The sequence below is a fragment of the Thrips palmi genome, unplaced genomic scaffold (assembly GCF_012932325.1).
Source record: "Thrips palmi isolate BJ-2018 unplaced genomic scaffold, TpBJ-2018v1 HiC_scaffold_7, whole genome shotgun sequence".
Lineage (NCBI taxonomy): Eukaryota > Metazoa > Arthropoda > Insecta > Thysanoptera > Thripidae > Thrips > Thrips palmi.
In genome coordinates, this window is record NW_023144634.1 from 1,304,997 (window position 1) to 1,313,624 (window position 8,628).

The window sequence follows — 8,628 nt, forward strand, 5'->3', positions numbered from 1 at the left end:
TGCCCCCCCTTTTCTTCAAGGCAGAAGATATTTGATCCAGGAAGGGGAAAGAAGGGATAACTTGACTTACCCCCAAAATTGATTTTTTTTTTATTTTTGTGCCTTAGAATGGTTTACATCATTTACCAAATTATTTGACTGAATTCCAAGCAGTTTAGGAGAAAATCCACTTGGAAAAGGGTATAACTCAACTTAACCCCTTTTACAGTCTAAATTTCATTGGAAAATGGAGATAACTCAACCTTAGTCTACATGAGTCCGTTTGACAAATTGGCAAAAGGAATAACTCAACTTGTGTTTTTATGAATCTAGTGAAAAAAGAATCAACTCAACTTAACCCCCCCTAAATTTTAAATTTCAATTTGGAAAAAGAGCTAAGTCCAAAAAATACACCAGAGTAACATACACTTCATGCAGACTATTGTCCCACTTGACTTGTCTCCAAATTCCTCTTTGTTTAGGAAATATAAGGTGAGCTGACTCTGTTTTCCATTTCAACGGAAAGTGATAAGTCGCAGAAATCCTCTACGGAGTGACCTTACACTTTTGTTTTTTTTCCCCAAAAATTTTTACAAATGCTTTTTGAAATTATTAACATGTGCCATTCATTTTTTTTTTTTAGTTTTCCCTGCCAACAGTTTTTTTTTTCTCCTGAAAAATGGCCAAAAATTTAGTTATCCCCTTCTTCCGCTTCCTGGATCATTTGCCGGCTGAAAACTCGATTTTTGCCGTTTCTTAGGGTTTTTTTGGCTATAAAAAATGAAACCCTTTTAGCTAGGATAGTGAAATTTCGCGTGTGCCGAGCCAAGGACATACCCAAAAAGTGTGCAAAATCTCAGCCAGATCGGCCGAGCCGTTCAGGAGGAGTAGTGCTGACAGACAGACAGACAGACAGACAAAACTTTTCAACCCCACCTGAGTAACGGGCTTCGCTATCGCTCAGCCAATAAATTGTGTGTCTATCAACAAAAGTAATAATTTTTACCTGCTAAATTGACATTGGGAGGCACATGCTAACCATTCAACCCATTAAGAACTTATCGTGCACATTTTGACGATATCTCTAAAAATCTTCTGACGCTTACTATTTTAAAGTAAAAGGTTGGTCTTCACACTTTTACCTCTACGATTCATTTTGAAAAGATTGTGGAAAACCCCAACTCTTTTGTCCATGATGTTACCTTCAACAAAGCTTTTCAAGCTGTGATGTATATAAAACTTGAATATATTATAGATTTTTGTTAAATTTTAGTTAAATATCTCCCATGGGATCTCAACCTCTATTTCAATCTTCAGTTCAAGCTACTGCTGATTGCGCTTTATGTGGGGTGAAAGGCGGTCTTTGAGTCATGGAGTTTTCGGTGCATGAGGGATGTTACGATGTGAAGCCAAAGAACTGTATTTCAAAATTTTCCATGGGGACTTAAACTCCATCTCAAACTTTGGCCTGCTTACATGGGGCGGTGAGACAAATAAGTTGTAACAAATGACTTCTTGGGTGAATACAAACAAAAAATTATAAAAACCCCCTCCTAACTAGGAAAAAAAAGTGGAAATACTGTTAATCCCCATTCAAAGTTAGAAAAATTTAAAAAGTATAATCAAAGTACAGAAAACAAATTATTTTATCTTTATGAAATGTCAACTTGCAAGTGGGAACTTAGGCTCAGCCTTAAGTTTAGACTTTACCTAGTACAGTATTCTCCGTAGGGCCGTACAGTATTATCTGTAAGTCCGCACAGTCTTCTCCGTAGGACCTGGAAGACTGTATAGTCCTACGGAGATCACTGTAAGGTCCTACGGAAAATACTGTAAGAGCCTACGGAGAATATTGATAAGGGGGCTACGGAGAATTACCACAAGCTGTTTACAGAATTTTCCGTAGCTTTTTGCCACAGTGATTGCAGAATTTTCTGCGATACGGTAGTCATTGCATCTCAGGAGCAATGATTCGTGGGAGTCACATTTTGGATATCATCGCACGTTTTTATGTTGAAAGTATCACGACTTGGATAACAGTGTGTGTGTGGGGGTGCATGTAGTATGTGCCGCTCCTGTACTCTACAAATCGAAGAGTGTACATGGTATGCTCTAACTGGAGCATGCCTGCAAGCACGCTCTAGCTAGCGCATGCCTGCCAAGCATGCACTAACTAGTGCATACATGCCATGTACACGGTAAACTGCACGCTTATCATCTTACGTTGGTTTTCGTGCGTAATACGATGATTTTTCATCGTAAGGTACGACCAATTTCCAACCTGCATAATACGCACGAATGTCAACGTAAGGTACGCAGGATTTTCAACGTAATACGCATGTTTTCAACGTATTACGCACGTTGTCAGGGTAAGGTACGTTGGTTGCGATTGTAGTACGATGACATTTCAGCATAATGCGCATGTTTTGATTTCAGCGTATGTTACGTTCGCGTCACCATCGTAAGATGATAAGTGTGTGAAGCATGCATCTAGTGCATAAAGGATAGGGAGTTGTCTGCATCAGGAAGCGTGTACATGGCATGTTACGCTAATAAGTGCATGCTTGGCAGGCATGCGCTAGTTAGAGTGTGCTTGCAGGCATGCTCCAGTTAGAGCATACCATGTACACTCTTCGATTTGTAGAGTAGGGGAGGAAAACAGGGGTTAGTAACATGTGTGAGGGAAGGATACCGCGCGGCCGTCCAATCGGTGTCTGAGGCAGTAGGCGTGTTCACTCTCATTCCAGGAACGTGACATCACGTTGAAACGAACGTGACAAAGTGTCACGTTCGTTTGAGCATTGTGTCACATTCGTATGAATGTGAAGAAGCTGATTTTTGGCCCATTCACATCCAAACGAATGTGACACAACGCTCAAACGAACGTGACATTCTGTCACGTTCGTTTCAACGTGATGTCACGTTCCTGGAATGAGAGTGTTGGAGCTGGAGCTAGAGCCGGTGTCCAGATCGATCAGCCTTGGACGATGCTGATACAGATCTTCAGCTTCTTGCACCACGGGGAGAAGGCAAGGGTTGATGTGTTGCCTCATTACCGCCAAGATATTCCTCTGCCTAGATATGACAAGGTAGGTGTACGCCAGACCGTGTCTTGTAACAGGCCTCGCGATGCTGCGCCAGTTTTGATAATCGACGCCTGGCGTATACACCTACCTTGGCCTGCGGCGCTAGCCTGCCTTCGGCAAGCTGCTTTGCTAGACAGACCGAAGAAATAGGCGTGATCCCCATAAAAAAATAGCATTGGGTTATCGAACTTTAACTAATGGGACTTAACTTTGGGTCGGAGGTTCGAATGGGTTCTATTTTCGTCATCAGCAGCCTCAAACACATAAACGACATGAAACTTGACAAAAAGTTAAAAGTGTCTAAAATGTTTTTTTTCTGCCGTTTTCTATTTGTTTTTAGGCTGGAATGACCAAACAGATTGAGATAGAAAGCTGCATTTTAGTGTGTGGCGGACATACCTTATGACCCTGCAGAATTTCAGCCAGATCGGCCGAGCCGTTCAGGAGGAGTAGTGCACACAGACGCACACACACACACACACACTCCTACGCACGCAGACAGTAAAAGTGTTTCAACCCCACTGGAGTAACGGGCTTCGCTATCTCTCAGCCAATAAGGAAAAATATAGCAGTAATACCATGCCCGTGTGCCAGATGATGTGTCAGATGATCACTGAACTCTTTCCTGCAGCGTCTCCGCGTTCCACTGCAGTAAAGACGTCATATTGCCGTCTTTCAACTGAAACTTGTCAAAAAGTTGAAAGTACCTATATAGTTGTCTTTTTTCTGCCGTTTTTCGAGTGTTTTTTTACTTATATGACCAAATGGATTGAGATAGAAAGCTGAATTTTGGTGTGTGGCGAGCCAAGGACATGCCCAATGAACCTGCAAAATCTCAGCCGAATCGGCCGAGCCGTTCAGGAGTAGTGTACACATACACACACGCACACAGACAGACAGGAAAACATTTCCAACCCCACTGGAGTAACAGGCTTCGCTATCGCTCAGCCAATTATAAATCTTTTGAACTTTAAATCTGTACGTGGTAGTATTTCTTCTTCTGGCAGCGCTCAGTCAAACAATAGGAATTCACTTTCCAAGTTTTATGGATTGAAGAAGGCTGAATTTTGACGTGTGGCGAGCGAAGGAAATACCTTATGACCCTGCAAAATCTCAGCCAGATCGGCCGAGCCGTTCAGTAGGATTAGTGTACACAAACACACACACACACACACACACACTGGCAGAAAAAGTTTTCTCACCCTACCCGAGTAACGGGCTTCGCTGTCGCCCAGCTAATAAAACTTATAGGATTGTTCGAAAGATATCAAGGATGAAACAAGGTGGGTGGACTCTACTCAGTAGATTGTCGTAACAGACTTCAGGATGCTGTGCCAGTTCCGGCAATCCACGCCTGGCGTTGAAACGTACCTTGGCCTGCGGCGCTGGCCTGCCTTAGGCAAGCTCTCTTGGCACTCATAAAAACCTTATCGCACATCTAAGCAGCTTTCCGTTCCAACTTTTATGCTGGGGAAACCCCTCTCCATGTTAGGGGCCGTCCATAAAATACGTAACGCACCTAGGGGGGGGGGTCAGAGCTTCCGTTACGGTGGGTTTCATGGGGGGGGGGGGAGGGTTCGACCCGGCGTGACGTAACGTAAATCGGCCCATACGCACCCATACTTCGATGCGCAAAATTGCGGTTTCCTCGTTCGTTTTGACAGTTTCTGCGTGTTTTTAACCTTTTAGCAATTCGTCACGTAACGCACCGGGGGAGGAGTCCGAGACAGCATCACGCTGCGTTTCTTAGGGGGGCGGGGGGGTCTAAAGTGGCCTCAAATAGCGTTACGTATTTTATGGACGGCCCCTTTTTGCTTCGCTGGTCAAACTGCATGACAGTTATGGTTTGACTCTCCAAAAATGCGGGCTAACTTTATTCGCATTAGGTCTCAAACCAGGGTCGGATGTTGAAATGGATTCCATTTTCATTTTCAGCACCCTTCAAAACATATGACATGACACAACGTAGGTGTACGCCAGACCGTGTCCTGCCGTAACAAGCTAGGAAGTACTGTCAGAGGGGTGACAGTGAGGGGCATGGTATTCATGGTTTGTTTTTAAAATTTAATTCGAGGGGTCCTATTCAAAAGATCTTATCTGCGCGTTCCCCCCAAGACAATCTTATCTTAAACGCATGTGAATTTTACTCGGTTTGATCATTTAATACAGCTACATGTTAAAATATATTCCGTTTACTCTCGTACGTGTCCCAACTGGTCAAACTGGGTGAAATCCGCATGCGATCAAGATAAGATTGTCTTAGGGGGAACGCGCAGATAAGATCTTTTGAATAAGACTCCTCGAATTACAAGGTAGGTGCACGCCAGACAGTGGCTTGTCGTAACAGGCTTCGCGTTGCTGCGCCAGCTCCGATAATCCACGCCTGGCGTTAACATCTACCTCTCCCTGTCATTATACTTGTAGGGTTGCCCCGTCCTGGGGTCTGCAATGGAACTATGGGACTCGAACTGAACGAGTGACAGCTGCTCTTAACAGCAATCATTTTGGAGGTGGCACATTTTCGGTGGTCCAGCTTGAAGTTCTTTTCTTCAAATCTGTTCCTCCAGCAACTCCTGGTTCTGATCAACGTAGTGAAACATGGCATTCAAAACAGCTCGCAACTGTTGGCAGAAAGAAAATTGGGCGATAAGATCAAAACAGAACACAATCATCCGCGTATCGCAGTGCATCCTGTGCGGTGCGCACTGCGCGCTTCCGCCTCTTAACCCCTCCCAACTTTTGGCCAGGGGAAGGGGGCACAGTTGGCCAGTAGACCGGTGGAGGTGGCCAAAACTCTAGACGCATTTTGAGCTCCAGAGTCACTAAATGGGACTCGAACTGAACGTGTGACCTAACCTATGCATTCCTCGTTCGGAGAGCAATCCATTGGTGGAGTCACACGTTCGGTTTGAGTCCCATTTAGCGACTCGGGAGATCAAAATGCGTTTAGAGTTTTGGCCGCCTCCAACGGTCTTCTGGCCCACTGTGCGCCGTCGTCTCTCATCTGAGATCTTTCACTCACGTCTCTTTTGGCATATGCGGCAACCTCTCCTGTGCGCTAGCCCCAGCTCGTAATTGTCGAAGATCAGGGGCGGCGGGGCTAGGAGAGGTTTATCCGCGTCACTGAACTTGTACGGCTGACCCGTCCTGGGGTTGTCTGCAATGAAAACAAGGGGAACTATGAGCAACCTAAGGAGGAAAGCAAGAAGATACCGCAAGAAACCTCGATGCTTACCGCCGATACGGCGTATGTCCGCATGCACATGGTGCAGAACATCTGGAAAAAAAATTAATGTACACGGTTACAAAAGTCTCCATTCAAGGAACGTTCATGGAAGCAGATGATACTCCACGAGTACTGCCGTGAGTGCTAGTTGCGGCAGCATGCTCTTATCTCTGTTATTGTATATAAAATAGTAAATAAACTAGCGAAGAAGAGAGGGGGAAGGGGGAGGAGACACTCTACCAAAAATGTCCTGTAAATGCCGTTAATTTATTACCAGTTTTCACTGTAGGTCAATTCACAGCGTTTACTGTGATCTGCTCACGGGATTCACTGTGATCTTGTTCGCGGTGTTCACTGTGATCTGGTCCCCAGTAAACACTGTGAGTTTGACGCCGCTAAGCACAGAAGTACTGCAAATCAGGCTCCAATTCACGGCGTTTACTGTGGCCAGATCACAGTGAACACTGTAACCGAGATCACAGTGAACGCCGTGAACTAGTTCACAGCAAACGCCGTGAATTGCATAACAGCAAACATTGGTAATAAATTAACGGCGTTGACAGGACATTTTTTGTAGGGTGGAGGGGAAAATGCCGTCGTGGCGGAGCGCAGCGGCCAAGAGTCCCCGCCGCCGCGCCGTGGAGAGCCTCCACTTCTCGACAGGGAAAGGGATGCGGGGGTTTGCACAATATCACTCCACTCAGCCAAAAATGTACCCTTGTCACCAAACCTCAAGTCACTTACCATCAAATTGTTATGCATGTTTTTGATGGTATGAGATGAGGCATGTCAAAAATATGGACAATTAATTTACCACCAACTTCATAAACAGACTCGTGTTCACCCTCTTCACACTAAGAGCGAAGCATATTTATGGCAGAGACATTGGTGGAACCCTGGTCAAACACAGTACTTGTAACATTTATGCCAATGCTCTGTAACATTTTGATAGTATCAACTACAAGATCACTTAAAATATGAGCTGGGGTAGTGTTTTTTGGCACAAAAAATTCCAAAAGCCACTTTAAAATCCTTTGAAACAAACTTTAGCATGTAAGTGAGAGCATGAGTGGCAACTGCAGATGTCGTACATTAATGACCAAAATCCTCAAACCCTTCAATCTCACCACTTGCTGGATTAAAACACAGGCCCTTAATAGTTGACTTCATCAAAGCAAACTGTGATGTCCTGTCCTTCAGGCTCCATGAAGCCACTTAGGCCTGTAAATGGGAAAGGACCTGCAATTCTAAACCGGGCCTAATGATTATCTCATCTAAAACCTAGGCAAGGGTGGACTCAACAGGCAGCGTGAATATCAAACGAAGGAACCTATAAACCGCTGTAAACCATATGATATCTTTCATATCAATTCCGAAAATTTTGTCCTTCTTGTTCTTTTTTTTGCCATTGGGTTTTCTTCTAACGTTATTCAGCTTCATTTCTAACAGGTGTTTGGCTGACTCCGATACCAGCGTTGACAGGATCATGTTTACAGTGTCAGCTTTGACCAGGCCTTTCAGGGAGGCATTCCTTCTTTGGGCCTCCTTTGTTTCTTGCACTTGTAGTCATTATGTTCATCAAAACCTTTTAGGTCGATACAGTCCTTTTAGGAAATCTCCTTGCATTTGCAGCACTTCTCATTCTTGTGACGACCATCAAACTTTCTATCACAGACACTACACAGAGTTGACATTCTGACATGACCCGTCCACCGCCTTTTATCCATTTAAATGTGAACTTGTTTTTCCCTCAGGTACACAAAGTTGCTGCTGAAGGGCATACAACTCCGTTAGAAATTGGTAGCTTGGGTGCAGTTAATATGAGGCCTGTATCAATGAATCATGAACCTAGATCTGGTTTGTCACAATCTAAGAATGTTTCACCGGAATCAAAATCTTGGAAGACAAAGATGGAATGGAATTATTTTCGGCTGCCTCTAAGAGTTCAAGCCTTTCTCCATGTTGTGCCTGGACTGTCTCAAAGCGATCCATTTTTTCTGAAATCTTGGTAATCTCGTTCTTGATGTTCTTTTCCATAGATTCTAGTTTAGAATCCATTGAGAGAGATAGGTTTTTTATGGCAGCCAGCACTTCACTATCAGCGGACATGTGCCCGCTGGGCAGCCTAACCTCACCATCACTCTTGATGCATTTCTTGGGCCTCCTCCAGCTTCTTTCTAATCATCTCAGCCGGGCTTGTCCCAGTCGCTGTATTCGTACGGCAGGCCCGTCCTGGGGTTGTCTGCAATGGAAACACGGGGAACTATGAGCAACCTAAGGAGGAAAGCAAGAAGATACCGCAGGAAACTCCGATGCTTACCGCCGAACCGCCTCGCC